The 23,400-nt window shown below is 46.3% G+C and overlaps 2 non-coding genes across 2 annotated transcripts; both read right to left on the bottom strand.

Moving 5' to 3' along the window:
- Positions 1-3,059: 3,059 nt before the first annotated feature.
- TRNAY-GUA lies at positions 3,060-3,149 on the bottom strand. Its single transcript is given in 2 exon segments — positions 3,060-3,095; positions 3,113-3,149. It is a non-coding gene; the product is annotated as a tRNA-Tyr (tRNA).
- A 6,191-nt stretch (positions 3,150-9,340) lies between these two features.
- Positions 9,341-9,430, bottom strand: TRNAY-GUA. Its single transcript is given in 2 exon segments — positions 9,341-9,376; positions 9,394-9,430. It is a non-coding gene; the product is annotated as a tRNA-Tyr (tRNA).
- Positions 9,431-23,400: the final 13,970 nt, after the last annotated feature.

Raw genomic sequence — 23,400 nt, 5'->3', positions numbered from 1 at the left:
TCCCCAGTGACGTGCCGAGCTATCTGCACAGTAATTACTGCTATTCTCCAATCCAGGATGCAACCACAACGGCTTTAACCCATCAGCCACCTAGCTTCCCGAGACACCTCTCCTGGGACTAGACCGTCACTACTGGGGCAGAATGCTGTCTGGGTTACCCCACCAAGATGAGGCTGAAGGAAAATGGGGTGTCCTCTCAGTCTGCTTCTCTTTGTGACTGAGCCTAAACACCCCACCCCATTCCTGGTGAGTGTGTTAAACTCACGTTAACCAAATGGCGAACGTGAGATTTAACACCCAGAAAGTGCCGCCTGTTTAGTGCTCTCACAGCAACCTCAGCTCTGTCCTCTTGTATGCAGTGTCCAAATGACAATAAGGTGTTTTTGTTATATTGCCACTTGACTGGTGAAGCTTACTGTTTGCTAATGGTGAACTTCATCCAAACACATACCAGTGAGCAATGACGTGGTGTTTGCCACTGGCCATTTTTTCTGTGGGACAAGACAAGTGACGGGTGCGAGAGGTCTCTGATTTCAAGAGAGCAGAAGGAGCTTAGGGAAGGGAGAGGGACTCGGCTGCATCCAGTGGGGAGCGGACAGGTACGTGCTTGAATCTGGATGGGAAGGTGTGTGGGAACGGATGTTTGTTGTGTGCATGCCTAGCTCTGCAAAGTGATCTTCTCTTCCAGAGCTGCAAGCTCCTTGCCCCGTTTCTGATGTTACAGTCCCATCACCCCCAGTTGTATCACTGTCCTCTAATTAAATAGTGAATGTAAAACCAAGTTTAAAAAAAGTTCAACACCTCCTTCACTCACCCTACCTTCCTCCACTGTGATGCTGAGCATTATGGTGCATGGGTGCCACCTTCAGGAACTGCATGGGCATTACACAGATATTAAAACACTTAGCTAGATATCTGCAGTCACCACAAAGAAACCCCTGGCAGGAGTGAGAACTCAGTGGGTCAGTCCCTAATGGGGACTGCACCCCAAATGGGAACCAGCACAAAGTTTCTGGCAGTTTTCCCTCTGCTGAGTTGGGATGCTCTGAGCCCAGCCTGTGTTTCTCCAGCTGTGAGGGTGTAACTGAGTATCAACAGCGGAGACAGAAACCACATTTTAGAACATAAGAATGGCCCTACTGGGTCAGACCCAGGGTCCTTCTAGCCCAGTATCCTGTCTTCCAACAGTGGCCAGTGCCAGGTGTCCCAGAGGGAATGAACAGAACAGGGAATCATCAAGTCATCCATCCCCTGTCACCCATTCCCAGCTTCTTGCAAACAGAGGCTTTATAATAAAGTTCTTTTAAGAACCTGATTGATTTCAGTGTCCTAAAGATGAGTCTGGTCTGTACGCACATTGCTAAGGCAGTTGGTTTATATATTATTCTCAAGCCTCCCCAGGAAAGGGGGTGAAGGGTATTGGGGGGATATTTGGGGGGAATTAGGGATTCCAAGTGACCCATCCCTGAATGTTTGTTTAAATCACTTGGTGGTGGCAGCAATACTGTCCAAAGACAGAAATTTGTGCCTTGGGGAAGTTTTTAACCTAAGCTGCTAGAATATAAGCTTTGGGGGTCTTTCATGCAGGTCCTCACATCTGTACCCCAGAGTTCGGGGGGGGGGGAGGGAACCCTGACAGGCCAGATATTGCTAACAACTAACAATGAGTCTCCCCATATCAGAGTGGGGGAGGGATAGCTCAGTCATTTGAGCACTGGCCTCCTAAACCCAGCATTGTAAATTCAATCATCAAGGGGGCCACTTAGGGATCTAGGGCACAAATCAGCACTTGGTCCTGCCAGTGAAGGCAGGGGGCTGGACTCAATGACCTTTCACAGTCCCTTCCAGTTCTGTGAGATATAGGTATATCTGCATATATTTATATTTATTTATTTTAATGTGTTAGGGGCCTCATTTTGGGAGCAGAAAACTATCTGAGTTCTACCCCGCACTGTGAAGTTCCTAGTGGCCGAGGTGTGCAGCATGGGGACAGTTATGAAGTCCTCAGTGGCTGGGAATTTGTCCCAGTGCTGTTCCTATTTATACAGAAGGATCAACAGAGGTAGAAAGAAGCTAAAGGATTTGCCCAAAATCCCACCACAAGTTGGTGGCAATTGGGAATAGAACTCAAAAAATGTTTGTTTTAGCCCCATGCTCTCATAACTATACAGCAATCCTTGCCCAGTCTTAGACTACAAAGCATCAGAAATGTGCAAAGATGAGCTTCCACTCCACTTCTCCTGAGCAAGAAAATTGCATGTGCAGCTTATGATAATCTCAGCTTTTCTCGGATGCGATGGTGTCACAACTTGGCCGGCCAGATGAACTGAAAGCACTGGGTTGGGGACAAAGAAAAAGACATAATCAAGATTTTTCGATGCTTTTCCTCCAATTTGTCCAGTATACGTGAGGGTCTTAAAGTTCAGCTCATGGCAATCTGGTTTGTTGACTACAATTGAAAAAGACATTCAGCTGGCTCTTCTGACACAACAGAGGCTTCTGTTTTGCCTCATGGTTTAAGTGTAGCGTGAGTGGGAAATGGTATCTGTTCTGAGTTTTCCCTCTGAAGAACCTAAACACCTTCTGTAAACCTCCAATTAGGGTTGCCAGACGTCCAGTTTTTGACCGGAACGTTTGGTCAAAAAGGGACACTGGTGTCTCCCCTCAGCACTGCTGACCAGGCTGTTAAAAGTCTGGTCTGTGGTGCAGTGTGGCTAAGGCAGGCTCTCTGCCTGCCCTGGCTTTGACCAGTTCCCTGGAGGTAGCCGGCATCTCTGGCCCCTAGGTTTAGGGGCAATCAGGAAAGCTCCGCATGCTGCCCCTGCACCATAGCTAGATGTCTACGCTGTGAGTGCGGGAGGGTGAAGAGAAAGGAACTCTGCCTATACAGGCGTAAACTAGGTCTTGGAAACAGGCATGATAGATGAAAGTAATGGCAAGTGGTGCTTTAAATGCAGCAGACTTCCAGCGGCCAGTCTCGCACGAATGGAGGGAAACATGGCAGTGGCCAGAGTGGGCGCTCTAAAGAAGAGCGTGTAACCGAGGAAACAAAAGCCCACTCCTTCGAGCCGGAGTTGAACCAGCCACCTAAGGATTCCCAGAGGAAGGAAGCCTACAGTCCTCCGCTCTACCAGCTGAGCTATCGAAGGAAGACAGGAGCAAAGGGACACGAGTCACTCAAGGTGTTAGGCAGAACTTCCACTGGCACTTACGCATAATTATAGGCTTCCTCCGCCCAGCCCTTGAAAGGAATAAGCGACACACACCTAGCCCTTCATCCTCGCGGCTGCCCCGGGGGCTGGGCAGCCGCCTAGTTTACCCTCAATTCACCCACCGGGAAGCCCGCACACAGCTACCGCTCAAAGGCTCTCTAACAGGCACGGCACGAAGACAAGGCCGCAAGGTAAGAACGGAACGTCGGGGGCGCGACGCTAGCCCTGCCTGCTAGCCGGGACGCCGCATCCTCCCGCTGACCCGCGATTGTCTCAAGCACGCGCAGCACAATGTTGGGACCCCCGCCCTGATTCCCACTCAGAACAGGGACGGTGGTGCAATGGAAAACATGTTCAGGGCCTCCTGCCTGGCTTCAACGGGGCCTTTTAAACCACAACTTTTTCACAGTCCATTCCCCTTCCCCTTCGTCAATAATTGACACATTCCCGCTCGTACCCTTTCACACCCGACTCGGACTCCCACGCCTACCTCAGGAAAAACAAATGCAAAGCGACTGGTAACAGAAAAGAACTCACACACACACAAACACACACACACACAAACACTCCTGAAAGAGAAGTTTACCCTTTTGCTCCCTCGGGACAAAAGGCTTACTGCCAAGCCAAGAGCGGACTGCAACGCTCCTTTCTACGCAGACATAAATGGTGCAGGTGGGTGGGGATGAAAACAGGAGGAAGAGCAACAGCCTGGAGAATGCGGGCATTGATCCCACTACCTCTCACATGCTAAGCGAGCGCTCTACCATTTGAGCTAATTCCCCATGCCCACAGCAGGAGACCCGCCCCCTCCGCCATGCACTGTCAACTCAGCGCAAACCCCATCCAGCGATCGCTTTGTGACATTATTGGTATAAACTGGGACCATATAGAACATGGGTTGCAACCAAGGTCCTGTAGTGGCACCAGATCCTATGTAAAGGGGGTCATATAAGGTGTCTAAGACCAGGTTACGGGTTACTGGTTATGATTATGCTGTCTCTATGTCTGTATCATGTTGTAGTTGAAGTTATGAATATTGGCTGTATACTGTCTATATTTCAAACTTGCACTGTGTTACTGGGAAAGATCCCAGACAAGTGGGTGTTAGCTCTGCTTAGCCTGCTTGATGGCCCATTAAGGACCATCAGCTACACAATCGACCCATTGAGAGGAGGCAGATACGCCTTGTGACTCAGCAAAGTATGCAGGGACTTGCCCATGTGACTCCAAACTCCATTTTGCTGTAATTTTCCACAGTAAGAACAAAGAAGTGTTCTTCCACCTGCAAGTGCCTATCTAAGGCTGATGCCTCACCTCCATCTGGTCTTCAATCCTGCTTCTTACCTCTGGAGGGACTTTGCTACAAACTGAAGCTCTACACAAAGGACTAATGACCCATCCCAGCGGGGGATGTTCTCCAGAGACTTGATTTGAACCTGTAGTTTACTCCATCACTGCTACAAGCCTGAACTAAGAACTTTGCCATTACTGTATGTAATTGATTCCATTTAACCACTTCTAGCCCTCACCTCTACCTTTTTCCCTTTATGACTAAACCTTTAGATTTTAGATTCTAAAGGATTGGCAACAGCGTGATTTGTGGGTAAAATCTGATGTGTCTATTGACCTGGGTCTGGGGCTTGGTCCTTTGGGATCGAGAAAACCTCTTTCTTTTACTGGGGTGTTGGTTTTCAGAAGCATTCATCCCCAAGACGAGTGGCACTGGTGGTGATACTGGGAGACTGGAGTGTCTAAGGAAATTGCTTGTGTGACTTGTGGTTAGCCAGTGGGGTGAAACCGAAGTCATTTTTGTCTGGCTGGTTTGGTTTGCCTTAGAGGTGCAAAAACCCCAGCCTTGGGCTGTGACTGCCCTGTTTGAGCAATTGGTCCTGAATTGGCACTCTCAGTTGGGTCCCGCCAGAACCGCATCGTCACACGCTTCACACCGCAAAACAAACTACCTTTATGCTTGCACACCCCCTCGGAAAAAACCTCCGCTCAACAAGGACACCTGGCATAGCAAAGAACGCTGCTCCCCTTTCTTGCCTTTCAACCAAATACACCTTTCCAGAGACCATCACAGAAACTCACACACGCCCAGGCTTTGCACTCCCACACACACCTAACGCCTCTGCTCATGACAACAAGAAGAGCAAAAACTGCAAAGGACAGGGGACGAGTTGCCTCCCTGCCCGCCAAGGCCAAGGACAGCAAAGCTTCGGATGATCTACGCATAGCCCAGCAGCTCCTTGCCAAAAAGTCCGCCAGATCGGGCTGGTAGCAATTCTCCGCCAGAAGCCTTTTACACACACTGTGCAGTCTCGGTTTCCCGAAGAAATCCCAGCTCTACCAATGGGATGGACAAAAGCCCAAAACGGAAAGAAATGGAACCGCTCCCTCACACTACTCCATAAACTGAGCTCTGTGACGCCGGGGAAAGATGGACAAAGAGAGAGCAAACCGCTGAAACGCACACATTGCTACAACGGGGAGCATAATATCCCGCCGTCAGCAGCGCACACAATCGGTTGACCCTGAAGGACAAGGGACTCTCAGCCACTAAAGGGCCTTTCCTATCTCCCCACTCTACGTTAGCCCACTCCCTGCCACCAGAAACTACGTCCCAGCGGCACCTCTGCCCCATGCAAAAGAAAACGGAGACGGCTTGGGGACATAGCTACGGCCGGTCTCTGTTAAGAAGAAAGGCGCCCCGCTACCAGGGTGAGAAAAGCCACTTCCGAAGCCTGAGATCCATAGCTAGATGTCTACGCTGTGAGTGCGGGAGGGTGAAGAGAAAGGAACTCTGCCTATACAGGCGTAAACTGTGGCCTAGGTACTTGGAAACAGGCGTTGTAGATGAAAGTAGTGGCAAGTGGTGCTTTAAATGCAGCAGGCTTCCGACGGCCAGTCTCGCACGAATGGAGGGAAACATGGCGATGGCCAGAGTGGGCGCTCTAAAGAAGAGCGTGTAACCGAGGAAAAAAAAGCCCACTCCTTTGAGCCGGAGTTGAACCAGCCACCTAAGGATTCCCAGGGGAACGAAGCCTACAGTTCTCCGCTCTACCAGCTGAGCTATCAAAGGAAGACGGGAACAAAGGGACACGAGTCACTCAAGGTGTCAGGCAGAACTGCCACTGGCACTTACGCATAATTATAGGCTTCCTCCGCCCAGCCTTTGAAAGGAATAAGCGACACACACCTAGCCCTTCATCCTCACGGCTGCCCCGGGGGCTGGGCAGCCGCCTAGTTTACCTCAATTCACCCACCGGCAAGCCCGCACACAGCTACCGCTCAAAGGCTCTCTAACAGGCATGGCACGAAGACAAGGCCGCAAGGTAAGAACGGAACGTCGGAGGCGCGACGCTAGCCTTGCCTGCTAGCCGGGACGCCGCATCCTCCCGCTGACCCGCGATTGTCTCAATCATGCGCAGCACAATGTTGGGACCCCCGCCCTGATTCCCACTCAGAACAGGGACGGTGGTGCAATGGAAAACATGTTCAGGGCCTCCTGCCTGGCTTCAACGGGGCCTTTTAAACCACAACTTTTTCACAGTCCATTTCCCTTCCCCTTCGTCAATAATTGACACATTCCCGCTCGTACCCTTTCACACCCGACTCGGCCTCCCACGCCTACCTCAGGAAAAACAAACGCAAAGCGACTGGTAACAGAAAAGAACTCACACACACACACACACACAAACACTCCTGAAAGAGACGTTGCCCCTTTTGCTCCCTCGGGACAAAAGGCTTACTGCCAAGCCAAGAGCGGACTGCAATGCTCCTTTCTACACAGACATAAATGGCGTGGATGGGTGGGGATGAGAACAGGAGAAAGAGCAACGGCCTGGAGAATGCGGGCATTGATCCCACTACCTCTCGCATGCTAAGCAAGCGCTTTACCATTTGAGCTAATTCCCCATGCCCACATTTGGGGACCCGCCCCCTCCGCCACGCACTGTCAACTCAGCGCAAACCCCATCCAGCGATCGCTTTGTGACGTTATTGATATAAACTGGGACCATATAGAACATGAGTTGCAACCAAGGTCCTGTAGTGGCACCAGATCCTATGTAAAGGGGGTCATATAAGGTGTCTAAGACCAGGTTACGGGTTACTGGTTATGATTATGCTGTCTCTATGTCTGTATCATGTTGTAGTTGAAGCTATGAATATTGGCTGTATACGGTCTATATTTCAAACTTGCGCTGTGTTACTGGGAAAGATCCCAGACAAGTGGGTGTTAGCTCTGCTTAGCCTGCTTGATGGCCCATTAAGGACCATCAGCTACACAATCGACCCATTGAGAGGAGGCAGATAAGCCTTGTGACTCAGCAAAGTATGCAGGGACTTGCCCATGTGACTCCAAACTCCATTTTGCTGTAATTTTCCACAGTAAGAACAAAGAAGTGTTCTTCCACCTGCAAGTGCCTATCTAAGGCTGATGCCTCACCTCCATCTGGTCTTCAATCCTGCTTCTTACCTCTGGAGGGACTTTGCTACAAACTGAAGCTCTACACAAAGGACTGATGACCCATCCCAGCGGGGGATGTTCTCCAGAGACTTGATTTGAACATGAGGTTTACTCCATCACTGCTACAAGCCTGAACTAAGAACTTTGCCATTACTGTATGTAATTGATTCCATTTAACCACTTCTAGCCCTCACCTCTACCTTTTTCCCTTTATGACTAAACCTTTAGATTTTAGATTCTAAAGGATTGGCAACAGCGTGATTTGTGGGTAAAATCTGATGTGTCTATTGACCTGGGTCTGGGGCTTGGTCCTTTGGGATCGAGAGAACCTTTTTCTTTTACTGGGGTGTTGGTTTTCATAAGCATTCATCCCCAAGACGAGTGGCACTGGTGGTGATACTGGGAGACTGGAGTGTCTAAGGAAATTGCTTGTGTGACTTGTGGTTAGGCAGTGGGGTGAAACCGAAGTCATTTTTGTCTGGCTGGTTTGGTTTGCCTTAGAGGTGGAAAAACCCCAGCCTTGGGCTGTGATTGCCCTGTTTGAGCAATTGGTCCTGAATTGGCACTCTCAGTTGGGTCCCGCCAGAACCGCATCGTCACACGCTTCACACCGCAAAACAAACTTCCTTTATGCTTGCACACCCCCTCGGAAAGGACCTCCGCTCAACAAGGACACCTGGCATAGCAAAGAACGCTGCTCCCCTTTCTTGCCTTTCAACCAAATACACCTTTCCAGAGACCATCACAGAAACTCACACACGCCCAGGCTTTGCACTCCCACACACACCTAACGCCTCTGCTCATGACAACAAGAAGAGCAAAAACTGCAAAGGAAAGGGGACGAATTGCCTCCCTGCCCACCTAGGCCAAGGACAGCAAAGCTTCGGATGATCTACGCATAGCCCGGCAGCTCCTTGCCAGAAAGTCCGCCAGATCGGGCTTGTAGCAATTCTCCACCAGAAGCCTTTTACACACTCTGTGCAGTCACGGTTGCCCAAAGAAATCCCAGCTCTACCAATGGGATGGACAAAAGCCCAAAACGGAAAGAAATGGAACCGCTCCCTCACACTACTCCATAAACTGAGCTCTGTGACGCCGGGGAAAGATGGACAAAGAGAGAGCAAACCACTGAAACGCACACATTGCTACAACGGAGAGCATAATATCCCGCCGTCAGCAGCGCACACAATCGGTTGACCCTGAAGGACAAGGGACTCTCAGCCACTAAAGAGCCTTTCCTATCTCCCCACCCTACGTTAGCCCACTCCCTGCCACCAGAAACTACGTCCCCAGGGCACCTCTGCCCCATGCAAAAGAAAACGGAGACGGCTTGGGGACATAGCTACGGCCGGTCTCTGTTAAGAAGATAGGCGCCCCGCTACCAGGGTGAGAAAAGCCACTTCCGAAGCCTGAGATCCATAGCTAGATGTCTACGCTGTGAGTGCGGGAGGGTGAAGAGAAAGGAACTCTGCCTATACAGGCATAAACTGTGGCCTAGGTTCTTGGAAACAGGCGTTGTAGATGAAAGTAGTGGCAAGTGGTGCTTTAAATGCAGCAGGTTTCCGGCGACCAGTCTCGCACGAATGGAGGGAAACATGGCAGTGGCCAGAGTTGGCGCTCTAAAGAAGAGCGTGTAACCGAGGAAACAAAAGCCCACTCCTTCGAGCCGGAGTTGAACCGGCCACCTAAGGATTCCCAGGGGAACAAAGCCTACAGTCCTCCGCTTTACCAGCTGAGCTATCAAAGGAAGAGAGGAGCAAAGGGACACGAGTCACTCAAGGTGTCAGGCAGAACTGCCACTGGCACTTACGCATAATTATAGGCTTCCTCCGCCCAGCCCTTGAAAGGAATAAGCGACACACACCTAGCCCTTCATCCTCACGGCTGCCCTGGGGGCTGGGCAGCCGCCTAGTTTACCCTCAATTCACCCACCGGCAAGCCCGCACACAGCTACCGCTCAAAGGCTCTCTAACAGGCATGGCACGAAGACAAGGCCGCAAGGTAAGAACGGAACGTCGGGGGCGCGACGCTAGCCTTGCCTGCTAGCCGGGACGCCGCATCCTCCCGCTGACCCGCGATTGTCTCAAGCACGCGCAGCACAATGTTGGGACCCCCGCCCTGATTCCCACTCAGAACAGGGACGGTGGTGCAATGGAAAACATGTTCAGGGCCTCCTGCCTGGCTTCAACGGGGCCTTTTAAACCACAACTTTTTCACAGTCCATTCCCCTTCCCCTTCATCAATAATTGACACATTCCCGCTTGTACCCTTTCACACCCGACTCGGCCTCCCACGCCTACCTCAGGAAAAACAAACGCAAAGCGACTGGTAACAGAAAAGAACTCACACACACACACACATACACACAAACACTCCTGAAAGAGACGTTGCCCCTTTTGCTCCCTCGGGACAAAAGGCTTACCGCCAAGCCAAGAGCGGACTGCAATGCAACTTTCTACGCAGACATAAATGGTGCAGGTGGGTGGGGATGAGAACAGGAGAAAGAGCAACAGCCTGGAGAATGCGGGCATTGATCCCACTACCTCTCGCATGCTAAGCAAGCGCTTTACCATTTGAGCTAATTCCCCATGCCCACATTTGGGACCCGCCCCCTCCGCCACGCACTGTCAACTCAGCGCAAACCCCATCCAGTGATCGCTTTGTGACGTTATTGATATAAACTGGGACCATATAGAACATGGGTTGCAACCAAGGTCCTGTAGTGGCACCAGATCCTATGTAAAGGGGGTCATATAAGGTGTCTAAAACCAGGTTACGGGTTACTGGTTATGATTATGCTGTCTCTATGTCTGTATCATGTTGTAGTTGAAGTTATGAATATTGGCTGTATACTGTCTATATTTCAAACTTGCGCTGTGTTACTGGGAAATATCCCAGACAACTGGGTGTTAGCTCTGCTTAGCCTACTTGATGGCCCATTAAGGACCATCAGCTACACAATCGACCCATTGAGAGGAGGCAGATACGCCTTGTGACTCAGCAAAGTATGCAGGGACTTGCCCATGTGACTCCAAATTCCATTTTGCTGTAATTTTCCACAGTAAGAACAAAGAAGTGTTCTTCCACCTGCAAGTGCCTATCTAAGGCTGATGCCTCACCTCCATCTGGTCTTCAATCCTGCTTCTTACCTCTGGAGGGACTTTGCTACAAACTGAAGCTCTACACAAAGGACTGATGACCCATCCCAGCGGGGGATGTTCTCCAGAGACTTGATTTGAACCTGCAGTTTACTCCATCACTGCTACAAGCCTGAACTAAGAACTTTGCCATTACTGTATGTAATTGATTCCATTTAACCACTTCTAGCCCTCACCTCTACCTTTTTCCCTTTATGACTAAACCTTTAGATTTTAGATTCTAAAGGATTGGCAACAGCGTGATTTGTGGGTAAAATCTGATGTGTCTATTGACCTGGGTCTGGGGCTTGGTCCTTTGGGATCGAGAAAACCTCTTTCTTTTACTGGGGTGTTGGTTTTCAGAAGCATTCATCCCCAAGACGAGTGGCACTGGTGGTGATACTGGGAGACTGGAGTGTCTAAGGAAATTGCTTGTGTGACTTGTGGTTAGCCAGTGGGGTGAAACCGAAGTCATTTTTGTCTGGCTGGTTTGATTTGCCTTAGAGGTGGAAAAACCCCAGCCTTGGGCTGTGACTGCCCTGTTTGAGCAATTGGTCCTAAATTGGCACTCTCAGTTGAGTCCCGCCAGAACCGCATCGTCACACGCTTCACACCGCAAAACAAACTACCTTTATGCTTGCACACCCCCTCGGAAAGGACCTCCGCTCAACAAGGACACCTGGCATAGCAAAGAACGCTGCTCCCCTTTCTTGCCTTTCAACCAAATACACCTTTCCAGAGACCATCTGTCATAACATTTTTCCCATATCTGGACCTTAGTGTCCAAAATATGGGTGTTAGCATGAAAACCTCCAAGCTTAGTTACCAGCTTGGACCTGATAACGCTGCCACCAGCCAGGGATTTATACAGTGCCTAGCTCACTGTGGTCTCCCCCAAAACCTTCCCTGGGGGACCCCAAGATTCAGATTCCTTGAGTCTTACAACAAAGGGGAATAAACCATTTCCCTTCCCCCTCCTCCCCTCCAGGTGTTCCCTCCCTGGGTTCCTGGAGAGATATACAGAAGCAAGCTCCGTGAATCTAAGTAGAGGGACTCCACCCTCCCTGTTTCCAGTCCTGGAAAACACAAGTACCGAGAGATCTAAACTCTCCTCCCCCCCCCCCCCGCTTCACCCAGATGGTATGCAAAGTCAGGCTAGTAAATCTAACACAAAGAGATTTTTTTTCCCCCGACTCCTTCCTCCCACCAATTCCCTGGTGAGCTGCAGACTCAATTCCCTGGAGTCCCCACTAAAGAAAACTCCAACAGGTGTTAAAAAGAAAGCTTTATATAAAAAGAAAGAAAAGGACATAAAAATGGTCTTTCTGTATTAAGGTGACAAATGCAGGGTCATTTGCTTAAAAAGAAAAAATGAATAAACAGCCTTATCCAAAAAGAATACAATTTAACACACTCCAGCAACTACACACATGTAAATATAAAAGAAAACAATATAAATCTATGGTCTTCCTATCTTTGTACTTACAACTTGGAAACAGAAGATTAGAAAGCCAGGAGATAGGAAAGTCACTCTCATAGACGAGAGGGCCCAGACACAAGACCAAGAACAAAGAACTCACACCCAAAACTTCCCTCCACCCAGATTTGAAAAAAAATCTTGTTTTCTGATTGGTCCTCCAGTCAGGTGTTTCAGGTTACTCCTTTCCAGGTGAAAGAGACATTAACCCTTAGCTATCTGTTTATGACACCATCACAGAAACTCACACATGCCCAGGCTTTGCACTCCCACACACACCTAACGCCTCTGCTCATGACAACAAGAAGAGCAAAAACTGCAAAGGAAAGGGGACGAGTTGCCTCCCTGCCCGCCTAGGCCAAGGACAGCAAAGCTTTGGATGATCTACGCATAGCCCGGCAGCTCCTTGCCAGAAAGTCCGCCAGATCTGGCATGTAGCAATTCTCCACCAGAAGCCTTTTACACACTCTGTGCAGTCACGGTTGCCCAAAGAAATCCCAGCTCTACCAATGGGATGGACAAAAGCCCAAAACGGAAAGAAATGGAACCGCTCCCTCACACTACTCCATAAACTGAGCTCTGTGACGCCAGGGAAAGATGGACAAAGAGAGAGCAAATCGCTGAAACGCACACATTGCTACAACGGGGAGCATAATAGCCCGCCGTCAGCAGCACACACAATCGGTTGAGCCTGAAGGACAAGGGACTTTCAGCCACTAAAGGGCCTTTCCTATCCCCCCACCCTACGTTAGCCCACTCCCTGCCACCAGAAACTACGTCCCCGCGGCACCTCTGCCCCATGCAAAAGAAAACGGAGATGGCTTGTCGACATAGCTACGGCCGGTCTCTGTTAAGAACAAAGGCGCCCCGCTACCAGGGTGAGAAATGCCACTTCCGAAGCCTGAGATCCATAGCTAGATGTCTACGCTGTGAGTGCGGGAGGGTGAAGAGAAAGGAACTCTGCCTATTCAGGCGTAAACTGTGGCCTAGGTACTTGGAAACAGGCGTGGTAGATGAAAGCAGTGGCAAGTCGTGCTTTAAATGCAGCAGACTTCCAGCGGCCAGTCTCGCACGAATGGAGGGAAACATGGCGGTGGCCAGAGTGGGCGCTCTAAAGAAGAGCATGTAACCGAGGAAACAAAAGCCCACTCCTTCAAGCCAGAGTTGAACCATGGTAGATGAAAGTAGTGGCAAATGGTGCTTTATGCAATATGCTCTCCATTACCTTCTTAAATGTGGCTGGTGCATTATACAGGCCAAAAAACATCACTTTAAATTGCCAGAGACCTTTTTCTTTCTGTGAAAGCACTTTTTTCCCTGTTTTTTGGATCCATTTCCACTTGTCAGCACCCACTTCTAAGAGCCAATATGGAAAACCAGACTGAACCTGCTGCAGCATCCAGACTATCATCTATTTATCGTAAAGTGATAATTTAGTATTCTATAGTCCACCTAGAAACTGGTGCTGCCATCTTTTTTCTTAACTGGAATTGTGAGTGAGGCCCAAGGACTAGTTGAAAGCTCAATCATTCCTTCCTTATAGATTTCCTTAATGGCCTGTAAAGCCTCTTCCCTCTTTGCAACTTGTAAATGGTCTGGTGGCTGTTTAATCCCATAAATATGAATGCACAGAGGCAGCTCTTAAAGAATGGTAAGGTACCCTTTTCTTGTAGACCTTAAGCCAAAGCTGAGCACAGTTACACAGCAACCTGTATAGAACTCCACTGCTGCAGAAGGCACAGGCATCTCAAAATGATCCAGCATTTTTGAGACCATCTAGGATTTTTTCCTGTGACTGAATTGGTTTCTGAATCCAGTAATTCATTCCTTTTAGCCTTGTTATTTAATAATAGAGGACTCTAAAAATGGGGAAACTTTACATTAGGTGAGTTGAATATTAACAGAATGATGACATTTTTCATTGTAAAACAGTCATTGTATGACCCTTCCAGTTTATCAGATACTTTTCCAAATGAATATTTCAACTTTTGTACAGTTTGCCTTATAAATTATTGTATGATGCTGTACTGCTTAGAAGAGTTTCCAAACATAATATCAAGTAAGTCAAAATATCGTCTCTTAAAATTTTTTCATCAAGTGACCTGTCTTTTGAAGCCTTAGACCAGTGGCCCTCAACCTTTTTGTGGCCAGTAGCACATTCATGTTTTCAGAAGAGTGTGGCGGGCGCCAACAATTTTTCAAGGCTTATTTTGTATTTGTACATTAAATAATACAAACATTATCATATTTAATATTACATAATATATGAAACCATAGAGGAGAGAGAAGCCAGAGAGAAGCTGCAAGGACAGAGAACACTGGTGCCCGGAGCCCTGGAGTACTCTGTCCCCAGCAGGCGGGGGCCGCGGCTTCTCTCCCCTGCTGGGCACTAGGCGGGTCCTGCGCCTGCCTGGGACTGAGAACACCAGCCTGCAGCCCCAGAGTTCTCTGTCCCAGGCAGGCCTGGGGCCGCAGCTTCTCTCCGGCTTAAGCCGTGGCCCCATGCCTGCCTGGGGCCGAAAACATCAGCGCCTGCAGCCTACAGCCCTGGAGTTCTCTGTCCCCGGCAGGTGCAGGACTGTGGCTTCTCTCTGGTTTAAGCCGCGGCCCCACACCTGCCAGGGACCGAGAACACTGGCGCCTGCAGCCCCAGAGTTCTCTGTCCCCGGTAGGCGCGGGGCCGCAACTTCTCTCCAGCTTAAGCTGCGGCCCCATACCTGCCAGGGACTGAGAACACCGGCACCTGCAGCCCCAGAGTTCTCTGTCCCTGTCAGGCGTGGGGCCGCAGCTTCTCTCCCCTGCTGGGCACTAGGCAGGCCCCACAACTGCTGGGAACAGAGAACACCGCGCCCACAGCCTGAGTTCTCTGTTCCTGGCAGGCACGGGGCCGCAGCTTCTCTCCCCTGCTAGGCATTAGGCAGGCGCACATAAATGCCCTGGCGGGCGCCATGACACCCACAGGCACTGCGTTGGGGACCAACCACCTCCTTAGACAGTTTAGGATGTGAGGATAAGGAGAGGAGAACAAAGTGGCAATGTTGCTAATTTACAATCTGAAAACAATTGTTCCTTATAAAGACTATCCTTTACATGTTCAGATGGTGGAACACACTTTTTAAAGAGATGAATGAGGCTCCTTTATAGTTTCTCAGCAGCAGTTAGCAATTGAAAATTTTCCATCAGATCCATAGTCAGGTTCCTCTCTAAACAGCAGGCTCTTTCCTTAATTAATTAACTTCTAAAATATAAAGTCTTGGTGATATTTCTCGGAAGTGTGAGGAGATTGCTCTTTCTCTGTTAGAATGGCTGATGGTAAACAATGTGCTGCAATGGGAATCCTGCAGCTGCAGGCTCCTGTCTCTTGGCTCTCTGCTCTCACAGTTCACTTAATGGCTTTGTTTTCACATCTGTCAATGAACCAGCACATATATTCACTTGAGTATAAAGCTCATTGAAAGGGCAATACATTGTTTAAAAACAAAGATTAGTGTTGCCCTAAAACAAGGTAGTAAAGTTAATCAGCCAGGGGTTTTGTCCAACAGCATAATTTGCTTATGTTCAACTTTTACACTATATGTCAAGCATGATGCTGATAACTTAGCCTCTGACATGAGACATGAATAATACAAGAGACAAAAAGTGCTTTTTTAACTCATTCCAAATTAGTAGCCCTAAAATATTGTATAGAATGTAGGGCCTAATTATTTTTCTTGTTCACAGAATAGATGTTTATTCTTGAGTTTCTTTAGTCAGTTGATGTTGCAAAGAAAACAATTCTAAGTGAGGCTGGCCCACTACATTCTCATGGCTCCAGTTACATAGTGACATAGGTATGATACTTAAGGCTGTGAGTCTGTCACAAAATTCACAAATTCCTTGACTTTTCAGGACCTCCGTCACTTTTGCAGCTGTAAGTATGTCTGGTCTGGGGGGCTTCCTGAGCAGCTTGGGCAGCCCCTGGGCCAGCCAAACCAGCCATTGCTGGGGCAGTCTCAGGCCACCATGCCTCCCCCCTCCAACAGCTGTAGGGGTCTCAGGCTGTTGTGCTTCCCCCCCATCCCCCCGCAGCAGCAGGGGCCCAGGCAGCATGCCATTGCCCTTCCCCGAGCACCTGTGGTGCCCCTGGGCTCCACCCCCCCCAGCAGAGCACCCACGGCACCCCCAGGCCACCCTTGCCCGAGAGCCCCCAAGGTATATAGTCTGGGGTATATAGTACAAGTCAGGGACACATCAGGGGCTGTGAATTTTTGTTTACTGCCTGTGACCTGTCCATGACTTTTACTAAAATTACCTGTGACTGAAACATAGCCTCAATGATACTATCATCATTTATTCTGAATTCTTGCTATAGCACAGACATGTTAGTATATATACAACTATCTTTGTACGAACACCATTAGCTGACTTTATAAATTATGCAGCTATAGGTGCCTGTATATCTGAAAACAAGATTAAACCTTGGACTGGATTAGGCTTGTTTTCTGTTGTGTTAATACTAGGGCTCATCAGGAATTTTGTGACTCAACCTTTTTTGTAGGAAAATATTGATTCAACAACTCCAAAACTTTTCAGAGGAGAGTCTGTTTTATTGAAACCTTTGTCAGGAAAGTTTCTTAGATACAGGATGGAATTTCAAAATGAGAGCCATTCCTCCTCCCCAGAATAGCCAACAGGCCACTCTTTAGGGTACTCAACTGTGATGTAGTAGACATAGGTTCAAGTCTTTGCTCCTTGTGATTCTGAAATCTCTCTCAGTCTCTAGTTGGAGCTGTTCCACTATGTATAAATAATTATGGTAAATATTAATTGGGTGAGCAAGAGAGACTGACTCTATCTATAGTCCAGTAGATTAAGGCATTCGTTTGGGAGACTCAGGTTCAATTCCCTGCTCTGACTCAGGCACAGCAAGTGTCCAAACTACTGGCCATTGCAGGGCAATGATGTGTCTTTCATTTTTCATGAAAACTTTCAAAAGATCTCAAGTTTGTTTCAATGTAGAACAAAAACAGATTTCAAAACCTTGCAAATGTTTTCTGGCCAGCCCTGGTTAATATCAACCAAAGTCTAACTGGTGATTGCAGAACATAGTAATCTTTTCAAACAAAGAAAATGGAATTAAACAGTTCAACATTCTCATTTAAACACTAATAAACTGTTTAGGATTATTTTCATTCTTGTTTATAGATTACCTGGACAAGTTTCAGTCATCTGCTTAGAAAACACACCTAAAGCAGTGTGATCCTAAAATAATTAAGTTCCACGTAAGTACCAGTACTTGCCTTCATCAGTAAAGGCACTCGTGAACTGGCTTAATATTTTTTTATTATTATTTGCCAGTAACTACTAGATCATTGAAAAGTGCAGGAAACAGTCTTTTTTTTTTTCACTTGATATAGCAGTCTGTCATGCTCTGATGAGCTAATTAAAACCAAGTGACACATGGGAAAACTTCAGAAATTTTCCTTCTTACTAGGAGATGTTTATATTTTTTAATCATGTGGAATGAAGAGTGGAAACAAATACAAATTAATACATTTATTTTTTGCTCCTGTGCATAAAACTACATATGACTACAAAATGCCTCATAGATTTTTTTCATTGGGGATAAAAGGGTTTAGTTATGCAAATTGTAAACTGAATTTCTTAAACAAAATTGCTTATTTTCCAAAATACCACTAGTTTACATCATGAAATACAATTCTGTTTTAAAGAACAGATTGCTCTTGAGTTGCAGAAGAACAAATGGGCATCTTCAAATACTTTCACAGTATTTTATGGGGATAAGATAGAAGAAGTCAGATTCTGCTCTCATTTACGTAAGTGCAAACCCATTGATTTTGCAGGGTTTGTACTAGAGTAACTAAAGGCAGAATATGTCTAAAGACTAAACTCTTTATGGAAAAAAATTCTTTTAAAACAATGTGCAGATGAATTATTAATTAGAAGCAAAAGTTTCTATTGGGAATGCTGACTACCTTACTTGTAGTGAGCACTGTTGTAAGTGCAGTTCCGGAATAAATATAAAGTTCAACAATAAATGCTTAGCAATAGTTTGTAAAGACGAGATTAGAATTGCTGCTATATTATCTATTCCTCTTGTAGGTATTATTTAAAGACTATTTGTATTGCACTGACAGATGTGGTATGGCATATCTACTCAGCTGTACTTTTGAAAGAGTTTCATATTAACTCATAGCATTTTTTTTAGACTATGGCATAATAAGTTTATTTTACGTTTTCATTTGCATTTGGACACACAAAAATTAAGTGAATCATCTATAGTAAATGTAACTATATTAGTAGGGAAAAAAATCCAGCATATCAGTAATCCCTCCCCGCCCTCATGACAGTGATTTTGTGACTCTTATACACTTAAAATTTCATCAGTACTTTTAAGTAGAAATTATGTTGGTTATTATAAGAACATATGTTAAAAATGAAAACCAGTTGTCAAGTGGAAATACTCCTTGAATGTAAGGGTTGATAGTGAAATTGTATTTACTTAGGCTGGTTTGCTAAAGATAATGAACAGGCATTTTATATGTTAGAATGTTTTATATGTTAGAATGTGCAGCTGTGAAACAACTTCAGTTTATGAAAATTCCCAATAATTTAGCAAATCGCAATGAAATCCTGGCCCTATTGAACTCAATACGAAGACTCCGATAGCCTTCAGTGGGGGCAGAACTTCATCTTCAGTACTCTACTGGAATAAAATATCAATATCTGCTTTATTGGTAAATGGAAATTAAAACCATTTATTTAAGTGATGTCTTTGGAGCAGTCTATAGGTCTTTGTGATTTATATAAAGAGGGCTGTAATGAACTTCAGTCAGACCATTTATAGCTGGTATTTTCAACAGTTAGTACTGTAAACAAGACTTTTATTAATCCAAGTGATGGTGGAGCTCTGGCAGACATGCTCAAAAAAGATGGCATCACTGCCTTACTATATGCACTACTATAATAATAATTTGGTCTTACGTAGTTCCTTCCAAATGAGGATCTCAGAGCACTTTACAAATATTATTGAAGTAAGACTGCTCTCTGAAAGCTAGGTCTGTATATCCTCAGTGTGGCATCATTGTCTATTTGTAGCTGTAGGAAGCAGAATCAAAGCTGATTGGATGGCTGATGAGGGACTAGCCCCCACCTTCTAGATACCTCCTCAGTTTTGTTCTGCCTTCTGTTGCTATTGGCTGAGTGGAAGAATCCAGTGCAAAAGAAAGAATTCAAAAATAAATAAATAAGAAAAGAAAAACCTGAAGAAGTGGTTTGTCTCCTGCCTGGAACTACCATAGCAACACTACCTACCCCACCACTCAAGTGACAGGCTAAGAGGATGGCGGAGAAAGGTTCAAAAACAGAAGACCAAGATTATATTCATCCTGCTCTGTCTCCATGCCACAGTGTGCAGAAGGAGAGGTTTGTGTTTCATTCACTGCAGCTGCCTCATTCATCAGGTTAGAAAGGTTTTGCTTTGGTTGCCTTACTCAAACTCAGGAGCCTGGTTCCCACCAGCAAAGAGTCTCAGGGCCAGATTTAGGGGCAAGCAACACAGGCTGGAATGCTGGACTTGGGGGGTATCAAGCTTAGGATGCTGTTATTGTTGTTAGTGTAAAAAAGGAATATAGAATGTTTGAAGTAAAACATTTCAGGTATTCCATCTGTGGATTTATTTTTCACTAACCTCCTAAAATGTTCTAGACATTTGTAGACTCTCATGAAACCTTCCAAACTTTCTGAGAACTACATTTTCCTCCAACCTCCTAGAATGTTGTCAGCCATGCCCTTGCGGGTATATAAAGGGTGGGGCTTCACCAGTCAGTCAATGAGATAAAGAACAAAGTGAAGTGAAGTGAGAGCCCAGCTGCAATATTGTGAACCTTGTTTTATTGTGTAATTGTGAAAGGGTACTTGTATTTTAACCAGGGCTTTGGCGCTGTGCTATGTCTCTTCTCCAGCTCCAGGCAAAAACCTGCAGCTCCACTGCTCCAGAGCTGCTCTGCGCTCCAGCTCCAGGCTCTGCTCCAAAGCCCTGATTTTAAGACATGAAGAGTGTAAGTAGTGACTAATAAAGTACATATTTAATGAGACACCAGAGATATCTATCAAACGCTTATCTACTCAACAATATAAAAGAAATACTGTTATTTCTTTTGCCATGCTTAACATGTAATGTTTGATGATTTTCTAAGACTGTGGAACATAAACTTTTGCTGTCCCTCATACTGTCTGCTTTCCGCCATAGAAAATAAAAGATGCCCCTGAAGAAGCCCTTAGGAGCTTAGTATAGGAAGTGAAAAGCTCAGTTGCAATCTAGTTTGCAGCAAGGGACAAATTTGATGAGAAAATATCTCAAACAGAACAACATAGCACAGGCTTTAGGCAGTAGCAATAGTCCCAGTGCAGAAGAAAATGAGGAGTGAAGCATAAATGATGGCAGTCCTATTATTAAGGAATTAGTAGAGTTACCTAAGGATAAGGAATGGAGGAGAGTGAAGATAAAGAAAAATCTGTTTCATACAAAAAGTAGAGTAATGACCAAGAAAAATCTGGTTTATATGAAAAGGAGAGAAACGGTAAAGAAGAATCAGCATTGCACAATGGCAGAAACAGCAGTGAAAAAGATTGCGCACCACAAATCAGTACATCAGATCCTGCTTTTTATGGCCAGTGATCCTAAAATCTGCCTGTATTGATTGTACAATTTTGAATAGGCCAGGCAAAAGCCAGGATAGGATGTTTCCAGTAAATTAGCAGAAATGACACTTCTCAAAGTCATTTTGCGAAAGAGTGCTCAAGAATGGTGAGAAACTGTATCAGTGTTGGCCGGTTTACTCAAAAGCAACTTACAGAGTGTTCTGTTTTTGTTGCAAAATATTTAACAAGAATGTCAAATCACTGTGTGTGTTTTCTGCATACAATTACTGGCATAAGTTCGCTGAAGCTCTAAAGCAACATGAAAAGTCACCCGGCCATTTTACGGCCTACTCCAAATGGATGGAGGTCGAGTCCAGGCTCAAGCTACAGGAGCGGTGCCTGTGGGTGTGGGTACCGTGCAGATCCACCTGGCTGCGCCTCCCCCTAGGGGCCAGACATACCAGCCACTTCCAGGAGCAGTGTGGAGCCAGAGTAGGCAAGGGGCCTGCTTTAGTCTCGCTGCACCACCAACCAGGAGCCACCTGAGGTAAGCGCCACCCAGCGAGAGCCCGCACCCTGAATCTCCTGCCCCAGGTCAGAACCACCACTCCTCCAGCACCCTAACTCCCTCCCAGACCCCCCAACCCCACTGTGACATTGCAGTTTATATGGTTTTATTAAAATATGCTAATGAATGAATATAATGTAACTGGAATATGCTTCATACAAACAGTCTCTTGTAAGGTATCATTACAAAGCTTATAAACTACTGAGTGTGATCATCCTATTTGTATAAATGTACCACTCTTGTATCTGAAACTAGAAATATGAAATATAACTCTGAGGGCCTATTGTAATTATGCAAAGCGTGGGCTATTAATGGTGGTTTGGACTCTTGATGACTCCCATTAACCAGGACAATTGTCTGCAGATGGGTGTGTTTTATCTGTAAGTCTTCCTGTATATGTGTGTGCTGGCAAGTGGGCAATGAAGTCTTGCAGTGACATGTGATCATGTCACCTCAACTGGAATCCATCTTTAACCTGGTATCTTTCCACTGAGAAGGAGGGAGTGGGAACCCAGAGAGGGACAAAGGATTCCCGCCTTATGCAAAAGATATATAAAGGGGTGGAACAGAACAAAGAGAGGAGCCATCATGAGGAATCATGAGCTACTCCCTGAGCTGGAACAAGAGCTGTACCAGGGGAAAGAATTGTGCCCAGGCCTGGAAGGGGTCCAGTCTGTGGAAAAAACTTACTGAAGCATCTCTGAGGGTGAGATTATCTGTATTCAGATTGATTAGACATAGATTTGCACATTTTATTTTATTTTGCTTGATGACTTACTTTGTTCTGTCGGTTACTACTTGGAACCACTTAAATCCTACTTTCTGTATTTAATAAAATCTCTTTTTACTTATTAATTAACTCAGAGTATGTTTTAATACCTGGGGGAGCAAACAGCTGTGCATATCTCTCTATCAGTGCTATAGAAGACGAACAATTTTTGAGTTTACCCTGTATAAGCTTTATACAGGGTAAAATGGATTTATTTGGGTTTAGACCCCATTGGGAGCTGGGCATCTGAGTGCTAAAGAAAGGAACACTTCTGTTAGCTGCTTGCAGTTATGCCTGCAGCTTTGAGGCAAGTAATTCAGACCCTGGGACTGTGTTGGAGCAGACGGGCATTTCTGACTCAGCAAGACACGGTTGTCATAAACAGATAGCTAAGGGTTAATGTTATTTTACCTGTAAAGGGGTAACAACAGTAACCTGAAACACCTGACCAGAGGACCAATCAGGAAACAAGACTTTTTCAAATCTGGGTGGAGGGAAGTTTTGGGTGTGAGTTTTTTGTTCTTTGTCTTGGGTCTGACCCTCTCGGCTATGAGAGTGATTTTTCTATATCCAGGCTTTCTAATCTTCGTTTCCAAGTTGTAAGTACAAAGATAGTAAGACAATAGGGTTATATTGTTTTCTTTTGTATTTACATGTGTGTATTTGCTGGAATGTGTTAACTTGTATTCTTTTTGGATAAGACTGTTTATTCATTTTTTTCTTTTAAGCAAATGACCCTGTATTTGTCACCTTAATACAGAGAGACCATTTTTATGTCCTTTTCTTCTTTTAATATAAAGCTTTCTTTTAAGACCTGTTGGAGTTTTTCTTTAGTGGGGACTCCAGGGAATTGAGTCTGCAGCTCACCAGGGAATTGGTGGGAGGAAGAAGTCAGGGGGAAAATCTCTTTGTGTTACATTTACTAAGCCTGACTTTGCATACCCTCTGGGGGAGGGGAGGAAGAGAGATTAGCTCTCTCGGTGCTTGTGTTTTCCAGGACTGGAAACAGGGAGGGTGGAGTCCCTCTGTTTAGATTCACGGAGCTTGCTTCTGTATATCTCTCCAGGAACCCAGGGAGGGAACACCTGGAGGGGAGGAGGGGGAAGGGAAATGGTTTATTCCC

This window comes from Gopherus evgoodei, unplaced genomic scaffold, assembly GCF_007399415.2.
Source record: "Gopherus evgoodei ecotype Sinaloan lineage unplaced genomic scaffold, rGopEvg1_v1.p scaffold_44_arrow_ctg1, whole genome shotgun sequence".
In the NCBI taxonomy this organism is placed as follows: Eukaryota; Metazoa; Chordata; order Testudines; family Testudinidae; genus Gopherus; species Gopherus evgoodei.
Note: the sequence above shows the minus strand (reverse complement) of the source record. Positions and strands in the feature narration are given on the sequence as shown.